The 14,972-nt window shown below is 53.0% G+C and overlaps 1 protein-coding gene across 1 annotated transcript in view; it reads left to right on the top strand.

Annotated features, from left to right (window-relative positions):
• Positions 1–3,148: 3,148 nt before the first annotated feature.
• PLXNA4 (plexin A4) overlaps positions 3,149–14,972 on the top strand; it is a 502,367-nt gene continuing 490,543 nt past the window's right edge. The window contains exon 1 of the mRNA XM_054292393.1: positions 3,149–3,364. The gene's annotated coding sequence lies outside the window, so the exon portion shown is untranslated. The remainder of the gene's footprint in view (positions 3,365–14,972) is intronic.

Raw genomic sequence — 14,972 nt, 5'->3', positions numbered from 1 at the left:
ATCCCCGCTCAATCTGACTTAGATTTTTCGTCTCTCTCCCTTTTTTCTTTTTTTTTCTTTTTTTTTTTTTTAATTTTATTTCTTCTTCTTTCCCCTGATTGGCTCATCCTCTGTTGTTGGAGCCTTGAAGCGTACAGGTGGATGTCCTGGCAAAAATGGGGTTTTTCTGTTCTTTAGGTGTTGGTGGAAGTGACTCCTATGTGCCACCATGTGCGGTTCAGGTAATAATGCAAAACACGAAATAAAGGAGGGAGTGAGTACATCTGGAGGAACCTCAGAGGGATTCAGGGAGGCTGTTGGCACCCAGGACTTCAGGGGCATTGGGGGATCTTTTGAGGCAGCAGGAGGGAAATCAGGCGTGTGAGGTTGTTTGGATGGAGAGAACAGGATTTTGCCTCATCCCAGATGATGCTGAGATAGTTTTGATGCTGCTTGGTTTCCCCCTGGAGCAGAGCAGGGGATGCCCAGCACCTCTCTGTGATCTCTGCTGTGACTTGGGGGGGAAAATACCCACCAGGGTGAGCCTGAACCCTGCTTGTCCTTGGGCCCTTTTGCTGCAGAAATTCCCAGGTCAGGGGAGGTCATTTGGGTTCTGCAGCCCCAACCCTTTCCCGCCCCCGCTGCCCGGTTCATGAGCAGGCCTATAAATAAAGTCTCATTTGTCACTCATTCCCTCATGAACCCAAACAGCACGGGCATCTATTGACTCCTGCCATTGTCTTAAGAAGCAGAAAGAGCTGGTATTAATTTCTTCCTCCCCACCAGCTCGTGGGAAGTAATCTGAGCATATCCAGATTATCCGTGTTTAGCAGAACAGGTTTTAAACACGAGACCGAATTTCCTTGAGATTTTCATATGTTTTTATTAAATGGAGCTGTGAGCCAGGCTGGACACTCAATAATGCTGTAGCACTCAGAGCAGCAGTGATCTTTAGAGGTTACTAACCTGCCATTGTATCTCTCAGATTCCTGTCTGGCTCCTCCGTTGTCATTTCACTGCGTTATTACTCTTCAGGCTTCGCATCGCATTCATTTCTCTGAATGAAAACAAATGACTCCTTGCGAGAGGTAGGAGATAAAGAATAATAAATACATTTTATGCACCACCTTAAAAAAAAAGAAAAGAAAAAAAGAGCTCTGAATCCCCCATCCATCCATCCATCAGGAAATGTAAACGGGAGCTCAGGCAAAACACACACACACACAGAGGCGCGTGCCGGGGAGATAAAACTTGTTTCAAGGAAAACATGATATTGTTTCTAAATAAATATCTTGGAGGATGCAAATAGACAGCCCCCGGCCCCCGTGCTTTGTGGCATAAATTTAAGATAATTAAAAATACTAAGCTGGGATTAAGGCTGATTTTCTGTCAATGGCTGTGGGGAGGGGGGGGAGTCCTGCTGTGCTTGGTGCTGCACAACCCCTGGAGAGGAGATTCCTGCCTCTGATCTCGGCTGCTGGCACCCCTTCCCCAGCACCCCCTGCCTCCCTGCCGGATGTCTGTGCCTTCTGCTGGGCAAGGGGAAGCTGCAGGGCCCCTTGCAGAGTTTTCTCCTTGGCCTGAGCACGGCCAGCCCCCCTGGAAGCAGAGGAGATGTCCCCCAGCTGCTTCTCCCCTCTTTTCAGACCTTTGTGAGGAGCCCATCCTCGGGGATCCGGGGCTCCCTGGGGAGCAGCCCTGTTGCTATCACCACCCCGAGAGCATCCCTGCCCTTCCCACACCTGCTGCCGGCTCTGGCATCACCTGCGGGGAGGAGCGCGGCTCTCACACACGGAATGAACTTTTGGGGTGGGCGCTGGGGGACACCAAACTCAGGTAGGAAGCACCAACAGCTTCTGAAAAATCCCTTTATTCCTGCGGCTGCCGGGAGTGGAAGGCAGCCCGGGCCAGGGGAGCAGCTCGCAGCCGCTCTCCGGGATTATTGCTCACCCCAGCTGGGGGATTGATCTTCCTCAATCCTCCCCACGCCCCGCTCCCCTCCTCGCTGCCTCCGAGCCGGGGGAGAGCCTCAGAGAGGGAAGGGAAGGCACGGAAAAGGCAAAGGAGATGCCAAGCAAAGCCGGGAAAGGCTTTTTTTTTTGAGGAGCAGATGGGGGCAGGCAGCGAGATGCGCTTGATGCCGTGAGTGCGTTTGGGGTTTTGATCCTTTTTTTTTTTAATTTTTTCCCCCTATTTTTCGGGGAGGGCAGAGACGTTTCCCAATTAGCCCAATCAGGCTGGAGCTCCTAGGTGTCAGTAGTGAGCAGGAGCGAGGGAAGGCACCGCAGCAGGAGGAATCCAGCAGCCGGAGTTGCGGCCGGGGGAGAGCGGCGCCGGCAGCCCCGGGAGGCGGCCCCGCTCCCCGCCCGTCCCCAGCCCCTTCCCCAGCCCCTGCAAACTTTAGGACGACGAAAAGCGCCTTGGGGGACCCCCGTCCAGAGACAACCTGCGCTCCTCCGCCTTCTCCCCTCTCCCGGAGGTGGGTGGGCTGGAGAAAGGAGGAGCGAGCGGCCACTCTCTCTGCAAAGCTAAAAAAAAAATAGGAAAGAAAGAGAAAAGGGATAGAAAGGGATTTTTATTATCGCTTCATTTTTCTATTCATTATTTTTATTATCCCTCCCCCGTGCATTAGGCTGCGGTTGCCACAGCACTTCTACACCTCTCTCCAGCTATTCTTTTTTTTAATAATTTTTTTTTTTTTTTCGGAAAGGGGTGTGTGCCTGTGTTTGCAAAAGAGCCTGGGTGTCCAAGCCGGCTCCGCAGCCACCATTGGAGAGAGAGGAGGGCTGGGGAGGAAGGAAGGGCTGGCTGGCGAGACAGCCGCAGTGCGAGCCCTCCCCGGCGGGCGGGCGGGCGGCAGAGAGGCCGCGGAGCCGGGCATGGCCCCGTAGCGCATCCCCTGCCCGCATCCCGCATCCCGCAGCCCCTGCCCGGCTCCCCCCGCTGCCGGCTGGGTTAGAGACGGAGGGGGGGAAGGGCTGGGGGAGGGAGGGAGGGAGGGGTGATTTGGGGGGGGAGTGAAAACTGGAGCTGCGTTCTGGAGCGGCGTTCCCCCCGTCCCCCCCGTCCCCTCCGTTCTCCCCCCCTCCTCCTCCGGCTCTGGGCGAGCCAGACACGGTTTGCCCAGTGCAGAGAGAGGGCTCCGTGTTCCGCCTCCGTGGAGTATTTGGGATTGGAGAGAGACACACACGCACACACGCGCGCACACACACACACACACACACACACGCACACAGAGACCATCTGCAGTGTCAATGCGGCGCCTGCTCTGAAGACTGAAGTGGGGGGAAAGGAGAGGAGAGAAATATAATATATATATATACATATATGTATATATATATATACACACCAAAACCCACCCAAAGCAAGCCAGGAGCATTCCCAGGTAAGGAGCCCCCGCCCCGCCCGGGCTGCGGGAGGATGCCCCGGAGGATGCCCCGGCAGGGCTGGCGGGGCTGCAGCGGTACCTGCCCTGCACACCTGGCGGCACCCAGGGAGGGGGCCTGGGAGGCGCCCCCACCGCTGCTCGCCACCCCCGGGTCCCGGGAAGGGGGTCTGGGATGGGGGGATGGAGGGCTGGAGGGCAGAGACCCCCGAGGACAGCGGGCTGAGCCGAGGGATCGGGCACGGCCCCTCCCGGCCCGCCTTGGGAGGATGCTGGGCGGGGGGCGCGGCGGGGACCCCCTGCTGCACATCCCCAGCGCGGAGGGGACGCGGTGCCCGCTGTCCCCCGTTCCTGATGCCCTTTCCCCCATGCACAAGGCTCAACTTTTCTGCCCGGAGGTAGCGGCTCAGCTCGCAGCCCGTCCCTCGTCACCCCCGGCATCCCCGGCTGCGGGTTCGCCTCCCCTCGGGGGGTGTTTTCCGCCTGCGATGCTCCGGAGCTCTCCTCGGGCGAGGAGCTGGAGGCATTTCCAAACTTTTCCTGCTCCCGGTGAGGTTGCAGCTGGACTGGGCTGGAGGCAGAGCCCAATTCCCGGGGAGGATAACCCTGGGATGGGGACAGGGGACCGGGGCCATCCCTGGCGGTGAACACCTAAAAGGGAAGGGCAGACCCTCGTGGCTTCCCTTCCTGCAAGGTGCTGGAGAGTTTCCCTGCCCAAATCCCGGCTGCGGAGTCAGCGCAGCCGAAACTGCCTCCTTTCCCTCGGTGCATGTGTGTGTGCTGCGTATCGATACTCTGCGTTTATCAGACATATGCCCTTAAATGATGTACACCGGGAGAAGTGATCTAAACACCGAGCCGCGCGTTGTTTCGCTGGAAATCCACGTTGTTTCGCTGGAAGTCTAATACTCCGGCAGGAGCCGAGTTGCTCCCAGACAAACAAACCCGCTTGCTCAGCCCCAGCAGGGCTGTTTGGGTTTGTAGCGGCTGCATGTGGCTGCTCCATCCTGAAATCCTCCTCCCGGGGCTCCATCTGCTCGCTGTGCCGGGAAGGGATGGATGAAGGGATGCGGGGGTAGGAGCCCCGAGCAGGGCTCGCCCTGATGGGAAGGAGCCTCTGGATCGCGTTGTGGCTCCGCACCTCTCCCGCAAAACTTCCCCACCCCTCTCTGCTTCCCAGCCCTGCTCGCTGCAAACGCACCTGACAGCCCACAGCCTCCCTCCGCTGCCGGGAAAAGAGATTTTGGGAAAAGCGAGAGGGGTTTGCTGCTCCCCGGGTTGTGGGGTGAGTGATGCAGAGAGGTTCGGTTCGGAGCGGGACCCCCGAGATGCCGGGGGATGCTCTCACGATCCGCGGGAACAATGACGGTGCCGGGGGATTTTTACAGCCGATGCAAAGTGCTCGCAGCCTTCTAGGGACTTATCTTGAGCGTGCACAGATATTTCGGAGGGTGGAAAGCGTGCTAACTTATTTTCCTTAGCTGCCCTCTGTTTCTGCGGGTGTTGTTTGTAGAAACCCGCGAGCGGGGCACGGGGGGCTCGGGCTTGTGTGATTCTAATTTCTGTGATTTTAATTACGGCGTGTGCCTCCCAGCGTGGGATTAGGTGCTTCCTCCCCCCGCCTAAGCCTCTGGCTGGAGGTGCAGGGGATGCGAGCAGCGTTTCGCTTGTGTTTTTGTGTTTTTGTTGGTTTTTTTTTTTTTGCCGGGGGAAGTGCGCGTTTGTTTGTTTGTTTGTTTGTGTGTGGGGGATCCTTCGCTAAGCCGGGTTTCAAGCGGTGCAACAGATGTGTGTGTGTGTGTGTGTGTGTGTGTTTCTCGTGTGCAACCAGGTTTAAACACGCAACCCCAGCCCCGGCACGAAAATCTGGGCTTTTTTCCCCCTCCTTTGCCCAGATCCACCCTCCGTGGGATGTCTCCTTTCCGAAAGCATCACTCCAAGGCTTCTTCTCTCCCTGTCCCATCCGGAACGTGCGGCGCTCGGTGATGTCTATACCACCTAAAATAAATGCCAGCCGCATGATCTAAGCGCTGTTTCTGTCCAACACGGGTGTTTTAGATGCTCAGTCGCGGTGCTGTAGGGAAGCATTTGCTCGAGGATCGCCGGCGCTGCTGTCAAACGCGCTGTGCGCGGCTAGGGAGGGATGCTGCGAGCCCAAAGGGACGCGCTGAACTTCTCCGCAGGGAGAGCGAATATTTGAGCATTTTCTCAGCGGATTCACCTGCCAGCAGCCAGAGAGCAGGGAGGGGGTGGGTGAGGCAAAGCCAAGGGCTGAGCAGAGGCAGGAGAGCGGCTGGGCTGAGCTGCGCTGCCGGGAAGGCAGGAGCCGTCTGTGGCAGCTCCATCCCGGGGGGCTCAGCCTCGCCGGAGCCGCTTTCATATCAATTCCTGCACTTTCGCAGGCTGACGAGGGGGAGGAGAGATGCCGGCGCCCCTTTTGTGTTGCATCTTTTTCCTCTTACCGCGCCGCTTTGTCTCTGCCTCCCGATGCCGAAGGGATGCAGTAAAACCAAGCAGTCAAACCGAGCTCCCGCTCGCAGTGCCGGGGCTGGGCTCGTGTGATGAGCCCGGCAAGGTTTTACGATGCTCGGGGTTGTGCTGAGGGTTAAAGCCGTGTGGGAATCAGTTTCTTCTGAGGAAGGGAACCCTGAGGAGGATGCTGTGGTGCTCCACGCTGGTCTGACCTGGGGAGGGTGTCAGAGGTGGGGCTGCTGCTGAGTTTTGGAGTTTGCAGTGCCAGAGTTTGGGGCTTGGCACTGCCCACATGTGTTTGGGAGCGGGATGGCGTGGTGTCCTGGGAGTCATTTGGCTGCTCTTGATCTATTTATTATTTATAACCCCTCTAAAGCGGGGTCCCACATAGCTGAGACTCCAAAGTCTCAGGTGCAGCCCATGAGGGAGCTGTCCATGTGCTCCCTCCCCAGCCAGGGATGCGTTTTGTGACTGGGGATGTGACTGCTCCCCCCAGCAAAGCCCTCCAACTGCTTCATGCTCTAACACAAAGCATCTGGGGAGCCTTTCTGGCTCTCTGGAAGGCTTCAGAGGGCTCTTTCTCACTCCTTCCTTCTGGCTGGCGAGACCCGGGGAAGGGACAGCAGCTCCAGGCGCCCAAGGCAAGGAGACTTCCCGTCTGTGCAGAGAGTCCAGCGCCTTCCTGCAGGGCATCAGTGATGAGCGTGCTTCCCTGCCCGCCTGTCTTCCTCTGAAAAGTGCTTTATGTCCCTCAGCTTTGAGCTCTCAAGGAGCCTGTGACAAAAAGAAAAAAGAAAAAGAAGGAAAAAAAAAAAATTACGTAGTGCTGCCCACATGTTTTTCACTCAGGCTCTGAGTGGTTTTAAAACAGAGCCATTCACTCAATTCCCGTGGTGTGGGTGGGGAAACTGAGGCACAGGTTTTAAAACATAACCATCTACTCAATTCCCATGGTGTGGATAGGGAAATTGAGGCACAGGGTTTAAAACATAACCATCTATTCCATTCCCATGGTGTGGATGGGGAAACTGAGGCATAAGGTTTAAAACACACCAATATATTCCATTCCCTTGGTATGGATAGGGAAACTGAGGCACAGGGTTTTAAACATAACCATCTACTCCATTCCCATGGTGTGGATAGGGAAACTGAGGCACAGGGTTTTACACAGAACCACTTACTCAGTTCCTGTGGTGTGGATAGGGAAATTGAGGCACAGGGGTTTAAAACAACCACTCACTCCATTCCCATGGTGTGGATAGGGAAACTGAGGCATGGGAGTTTAAAACAACCATTCACTCAATTCTCATGCTGTGGGTAGGGAAACTGAGGCACAGGGTTTGAAAAAAGAACCATCTACTCCATTCCTGTGGTGTGGATAGGGAAACTGAGGCACAGGGTTTTAAAACACAACCACTTGCTTAGTTCCTGTGGTATGGATAGGGAAACTGAGGCACAAGGTTTTAAAACACAACCATTCACTCAATTCCTGAGTAATTGGGAAACTGAGGCACAGGGTTTTTAAAACACAACCATTCACTCAATTCCTGTGGTATGGATAGGGAAACTGAGGCACAGGGTTTTAGAACAGAGCCATTCACTCAATTCCTGTGGTATGGGTGGGGAAACTGAGGCACAGGGTTTTAAAACAGAACTACTCACTCAATTCTTGTGGTATGGATAGGGAAACTGAGGCGTGGATTTTTAAAACATAACTGCTCACTGCATTCCCATGGTGTGGATAGGGAAACTGAGGCACAGGGTTTAAAACATAACCACTCACTCAATTCTTGTGGTATGAATAGGAAAACTGAGGCATGGGGTTTTAAAACATAATCATTCACTCAATTTCTGAGTAATTGGAAACTGAGGCACAGGGTTTAAAACAGAACCACCCACTCATTTCCTGAGTGATTGGGAAACTGAGGCAGAGAGAGGCAAACAGCTCAGTCCACATTTATTAGTGAGGAATTCTCACTCACCAGCCTGAAATGCAAACTGAGCCCCAGGTGGGACTCTGATGAGAGCAGGGAGTGATGCCTGCCCTTCTGTGGGTGCTTCAACAGCCAAGAGCAGCCCTTGGACACAACAGGACATTTCCAGGATTGAATTTTTTCCGGTTAAAATGGCAAATGGGTGCTTTGAAGGAGAAAGAATCATGGAATTACAGAACAGTTTGGGTTGGAAGGGACTTTAAAGATCACCTAGTTCCAATACCTTGCCATGGGCAGAGAGAAGCAAATATTTTAGGTTAGAAAACTGGCCTGGGAGCAGCTGTGCTTTCATGGATCTCAGTCCTAGTGCCTTTAAAATTTGCTGCAAAATGTTTTTAACCACCTTTGGGGATGGAGACATCACTGCAGAAATGACCTGCTGAGTTCCCACAGCCTGTGTGGTGATTCTCTGTGTCTGGCATCTTCCCTTGGGGTTTTTTTGACTCATCCCAAAGAATAGTCTGGGTTTTTTTGTTGGTGCATGAGCTCTGTGAGTTTGCCTCATCCTTGAGGGGCTGAGCAGCCACCCAGGTTAGAGGTGCCAACTCTGTGTCCTGTGTTCCATGTGGCTCTGTCCTGAGCCCTTTCCTTGGTAAAAACCTCTGTGAGCCCTCAGAGATGCTCTGAAGGCCCTGAACAATGGTTTGAAAACCCAATTGAAAGCCCTATTTCATTTTAGACACCTGTAGCCCTCCAGTTGATGTGAGCATTGTCAGGGACAGGCTCCCTTCCAAGGGGATGTCTGCAGCCATGGAGGAAGCCAACTTTTTGCTGAAATATGATGTTCCCAGCTGTTCCTACCTCAAACACCAATATTTGTAAAAGACACCAAGTTCTCAGAGTCTGAAGACCTGGGGGAGAGCAGTGACTGAGTTCAAACCCCCATCCCTGGCTCTGACCTCACCTGGAATCACTACAGAGAGAGAGAAAGATCGTTTGCAGGCTCTGTGACTTGCTTTTACTCCAGGCTTTGCTGCTGAGAGGGTTTTCCCCCCTTCAAAAAAGCGTTTTTTAAATGCTTCATGCAGTGAAACAGGAATCCAGACCCAAAAGTGAAGTGGCTGAGACTCCCAGGGTTCTTTTGCATGGGGATAAATAAAAAGTCCTGCTGAGCGTGGCAGGATTTGCACTTGTGACCCAAAAGGGAGATGTGGGACCTCTGCTTCTCCTGCTTCTCATGCCTGATCTCTGAGTTTCCTTCCACCTCTGTTATCCCCACACTGATCTGCTGGGGCTTTCCCACCCAGCCATTGGCAATAAATTTATGGGATTTGCCAGGACGAATGTGTGGCTCTGATGCAGATAATACAGGTTAGCTTTCCACTACAGGCATTTGCATGACCTAAACCCACTTATTTCCCCCTCCTCTGCTCTCCTGCAAGGGCCAGAGGGATAAGTCTTGATCCTTAAGCCAAATGAACATAAATGTTTGTGAAATGAGGCTCCACGACCTCTGTGTTATTTTTCCTGGAGCTAAAACACTCCATGAGGGAGGAAAGGTGAGGTTGGTGAAAATGTTGATTCCCAGTGGTGTTTTCCTGGGAAACAGTGAGGTGATGCTGGCCTGGTGACCACCTGGAGATGGTTAATATTTATATATTTGCTGGTTTTTCTGAATGAGGAGCTCACACTTGCTGCCAGCAGCCCCCTGATGCTCATTCATGCCGAGCCTCACTGGGGACCGGTCGGGCATTCCACTGCTTCGTGACTTTTAGAGTTATAGGGATCAGGAGAATGAATTAGCAGTAAATTACAGCCTGGATGGCTTCATCCTCAGCAGTGACAGGGTTTAAATTAAAAATATCTTGCTGGGATGAAGCACCAGTAAGTCAAGCTCTGGTGTTGTGTCAGTCTGGGTTCAGCAGCGAGAGCTCAGCCCCGGTGGAGCAGGAACACAGGGAGACCTCACATTGATTCCCAGCTGAAATGGGAAATTGCCACTTTGTTTCTCCCATCAAATATTCTTCCTTTCCTCTCCTTTTTGCCTCTTTCCCCAGCTGGAGGGAGGATGGCCAGGCTGGGAAGGTGGGGGAAGCTTTGCGGATTCGCCGCACGCGCGTGTGGCCCTGTTTGACTTGGTTAGAGCATATTTGATTGTGAAAAGGGATTTATTTGTTTTTTGTGACAGGGGATTTGTCTATAATGTAGTGCTGGAAAGAAAACTCATTTAGAGACTAAGGAGGTGTATCCTGTTACAATTGCCTATTGATGGAATAGCAAGTGCTTGGTGTGCTACACAGCTTCATTTTACTTTAGGGAAACTTCTCCTGGGCTGCCAAAGGGAGACTTGGGTTTGATGGAGAGCTGTCCCACGGCCCTCAGGGGCTTCCTTGGCTTCTTGTTTCCCCATCTATCAAATGGGGGAGGTCTCCTAGAAGTGATTGTCCCTTCAGCCACCATCTAATGCTTCCTTTGCTCTAATGATCTTTAAAAATGACTCATGTTTGTGAAGGGAAGAAAACCAGAGGGGGCCTTGCTGGGAACTCACTCAGCAGCCTGAGGAATGGCATCATGTCCATGGATAATTGTCACTAATGGGCACTGTCCCACCACCTTCTTCTGCTGGCTGGGGAGAGGCTTTCAGAGGTGCTGAGGAACAGCAGGTTCTGTATTCAAGGCAAAGGCTCTGCCAGGGAGAACAGGTGAGCTGGGAATACAACCACACCAATTGTGGAGCCATTCAAAATCTTGGGTTTTTCTTAAATGGACAATCTGGGGAAGAAAATTCCACAGCCGAATTAAGGTGGGCCTTGGAAAAAATGAGTTTTTGGGCTGTTTTGGAAAACTCCTGCTTTGAAAAAAGGAGTTTTTGGGCTGTTTTTGGAAACTCGTTCTACTTGTCAGGGTTTTGGTGCAAATTTCTGGGTCTTGCTAAAAGCAGAGCAACACGTGGAGTTTTTAAGCTGTTCTCCTGAGTTGTGTGAGTGTTGAGGGGTATTTGCACGGATAATTTTGGGTGTTTCCTCCTTTTGGTTGTGCCTCACCCGTTGCACTCTCCCCTTTCCTGCTGGCTGGACAGTGAGTGGGGCTGTCCCCTGTCACAGCCTCCTTTCCTTCCATCCCCTCTGGATCCCAGGAGTGATTTGGGGGGTTTAATGACCTCAGTACCCTGTGCTTTTGAGCTTCCTACCCCCATCCTTCCTTGGATCCCAGCAGTGATTTGGAGATTGCAATGACCTCAATACCTGGTGCTTTTGAGACTCCACACCCCAATCACCACTTGGATCCCAGCAGTGATTTGGGGGATTGCAATAACATCAGTTTTTGAGACTTCCTACCCCATCCCTCCTTGGATCCCCGGAATGATTTGGGGATTGTAATGACATCAGTACCTGGTGTTTTTGAGACTCCATACCCCATCCCTCCTTGCAACCCAGGGATGATTTGAGGGGTTACAATGACCTCAACAGGTTCTTTTGCGACTTCCTACCCCATTCCTCCTTGGATCCCAGCAATGACATCAGTATTATATTAAATATCAGTATATAATAAATACCTGGTACTTTTGAGGCTCCACACCCCAGTCACTGCTTGGATCCCAGGAGTGATTTTGGGGTGTTGCAATGACATCAGTACCTGGTGCTTTTTAGACTTCCTACCCCATCCCTTCTTGGATCCCAGAAATGACATTAGTACCTGATATTTTTGAGACTTCATACCCCATCCCTCCTTGGATCCCAGAAATGATTTGGGGGATTGCAGTGACATCAGTACCTGGTGTTTTTGAGACTCCATACCAAAATCCCTGCTGGGATCCCAGGAGTGATTTGGGGGGCTGCAATAACCTCAATACCCAGTGCATTTGAAACTCCACATCCCAATCACTGCTTGGATCTCAGGGCTGATTTGGGGTACGGCAATGACCTCAATACCCAGTGCTTTTGAGACTCCCTACCCCATCCTTCCTTGGATCCCAGAAATTACATCAGTATCTGGTGTTTTTGAGACTCCGTACCCAAATCCCTGCTTGGATCCCAGGAGTGATTTGGGGATTTCAGTGATATCAGTTCCTGGTGTTTTGAGTTTCATACCCCATCCCTCCTTGGATCCCAGGAATGATTTGGGGGGTTGCAATGACATCAGTACCTGGTGTTTTTGAGACTCCACACCCCAATCACCACTTGGATCCCAGGAGTGATTTGGGGGGTTGCAATGACATCAGTACCTGGTGTTTTTGAGACTCCATACCCCATCCCTCCTTGGATCCCAGCAGTGATTTTGGGGGTTACAATGTCCTCAGTCCCCAGTATTTTTGAGCTTCATACCCCATCCCTCCTTGGATCCCAGGAATGATTTGGGGATTTCAGTGACATCAGTACTTGGTGTTTTTGAGACTCCACACCCCAATCACTGCTTGGATCCCCGAGTGCTCTCTCCAGCTCATCCCCACAGCTTCCCCAGGGAGAGCAGTGCTCAGGGACAACCTGGAGGGGGGTTTCTTGCTCTAAGTCCATCTGTGCCACCACTGAAGCCACCTCTGGGAGGGCAGCTGCCTCCTCACCCTGAAGACGGCGGGATGAGCTCCGAGTTCTCTCCTGTGCCGAGCTGCTATGGTGATGAGTTGCTATAGAAACACATATTTAGCATTATTATTTATTATTGAAAGGTGCTTCTTTTCATGCCTTAAAAGCAGGGTTGTGCCCAGCAGACCCCAGTGGTGGCTGTGGGACACTGCCCACCCTGTCCATGTGGGATGGGGGGGTTAAGCTTCCTGGGAATGCAGGTTTATCCACGCTGGAGGCAGGGAACCGTGCTGTGCTGGCCCAGCAGGCTGATCTCGTTAAACAAATCCCCCAGTTTGTTCCTGTCACAGGTCCCTTCCCTCCTCAGATCCCTCCTTTGGAGGGGGATTTCAGTGTTGTAATGAGCTTACTCATCTCCAAACTGGTAAATCTCGTGTCACCACTCGGGGTGCATCAAGTTCTGGGACAATGTCTGCTCATCCAGCACAAATCTGCATTCACAGCTCCTCGTGGGCATTGCCTGGTGAATACCTGCTCTTATCTCTGCCTCTGCTGCTCCTCAGTGTTTGCTGGAGTCTGCAAGTCCCTCCTCTGATGCTCCTGTGCTGGGGTCCTGCTCTGCTGAGCCCCCCTGGGTCTGCAAGGGCCAAGCAGAGCAAGCCCTGCTCAGGCCATGGCTCTGCCTGCCCTCACCATCACTCCCCAGTGCCCATGGGTGGGATGGATCCTGCTTTGGGGGGTCTTGCCCCCCAGGAATGTGTGCAGGGGGTAGGAGCAGCAGGGACCCCGTTTATCCAGCACATCCCTTGGTTTTGGGGATGCTCAGGAGGTGCAAGAGGGATGCAAAGGGCTCTCCTGCATTCTCAGGGATTCACAGCTTCCCTTAAAGCTGGCAGTGCTGCAGAGGTGGCTCTTAAGGAAACCTCCCTGCTGCTGTCCTTGACAGCCTGGCAGCCCTGAGGATGCTGCACAGGGGTGGCTCAGTGGGCACAGGAGGTGCTGGCAGGATGGAGGGGTGTCCAGGGGCACTGGCAGGAGTGGGGCTGCCTTCCCTCTCTGGCTGGGGCTTGGCTTGCAGCAGGGATTAGCTGTGCAGTTCTTTCTTGCTCCCTGGGAATTGCCTAGTGGGGAAAAAAAAGAAAAAAAGAAAAAAAAAAGAAAATGGGAAAAGGAAAGAGAAAAGGAAAACAACACAATCTGGATGCTGAATGAACAACTGGGAGGTGAAGTTCTGGAGCAGCTGCAGGGGGTGGCTCAGCCCCTCCTCTCACACAGGTGCTGCAGGTGCAGGTGGTGATGGGCTGGGGAGGGATGCAGGAATGGCTGGACCACTGCAGGATGCTGGGGAGGCAGAGAGAAACCTGGGCTTGGGGGAATCTTTGCTGCTGCTGCTGCTGCTTGCAGGGTGAGTTCCCTGAATGCCTGCAGGTCTCCACCTTTGGCAGCCTTTGAGGAAACAAAAGGAGGTTCTTGAAAGCACCCCCTCAGGCAGGAATAAAACACCTTCCTTTGCAGAGCCCTCTCCCTGCTTGAAGTCGTTCCCTTTGGGCTTTGCGTTTTCCTTCTTGGAAGCTCTGCTCCCTGCAGGGAAGAGAAAAGAAATTCCTGGGGTGAAGGAGCAGGGCTGAGGGGGATGGGGGCTGTTCCTGGAAATGGAGGAAGGGATAAAGGGGGCCAGTGGAGGGGTCTAGGGGTGAATGGTGACCCCAGGGTCACATCCAGCCTGGCTCTGTTGTAGGGATGGCTGGGAGCATCCTGAGGGGTGGGAGGTGCTCCTGCACATCCCAACCCCTTCTGGTGATGAAAGGCAGCAAAATGGGGTTTTCTCTGGCTATAGGAAATGAGAGCTTGCTGGTTGGGTCACCCTTGTCCATGTGGGTCTGGAGGGTTTGGGTTTGCTTCTACCACCCTTTTTTTACAATATGAGCTGCACCAGCTGCTTGGATATGTGATTTGGAGAGGTCATCCGAGTGGTGGAATGGATTTGCAGCTGATTTGGGAATCCCTGTGGGTCCCACCAGCCCTGAGACCATCCAGTGTCTTGGTCTGCCTCCAAAAGCCCACTGCGGGTGGAGTCATTTTGGCCACCTTTGCATCCTCTGGCTTTCCCTTCCTCGTCTCCAAGGCCACTCCCAGAGATCAGGAGCTGCCCACCTGGGCCAGGAGGCACCTTGGAGCTGCAAACTCTGCCTGGGTGAGGGATGGAGAAGGGAGGAGAGCCATGGCAGGAGCTGGGGACCTAAACCCACACCCCTCAGAGCCACTCAAGAGGGATTTTCCCCCTCCTTTAGGAAGGAGTTGCTCCTTTAGCAAGGCAAACACTCAAGGGGATGCCCCTGAATGAAAGCACCGACTTTTAGGACAAATTTCTCTCTGCATAATATCTCAAAGAAAGCAAGGAGAGGAAACAGCAAGCAGGCCTAATTAGGTAAGTATTCCCCATTAGGAAGGGGAAGGAGCTATCAAGTCGATTTCCATTTCCTCCTTGTTTTACATGCCTGATTGTTCCGCCTCTCCAGGAGGCGGTGTGTGAAGTAGGTCTCTCCTTAGCTTGGAGAAGTAAATAATCAGGACACCAGGAGCTCCTGAAGCTCTTCCCAAAGCTTTCCAAATCTGGGCTGAGCTGAGGATTTTTAGCATCCTCACCAGCTTTCCAGGAGCTCCTTAGCATCCATGAGA

This window comes from Melozone crissalis, unplaced genomic scaffold (genome assembly GCF_028551555.1).
Source record: "Melozone crissalis strain CALT ecotype California unplaced genomic scaffold, PUWL_Pcris_2 ptg000110l_1, whole genome shotgun sequence".
In the NCBI taxonomy this organism is placed as follows: Eukaryota; Metazoa; Chordata; class Aves; order Passeriformes; family Passerellidae; genus Melozone; species Melozone crissalis.
This window is presented reverse-complemented; position numbering and strand designations above follow the sequence as displayed.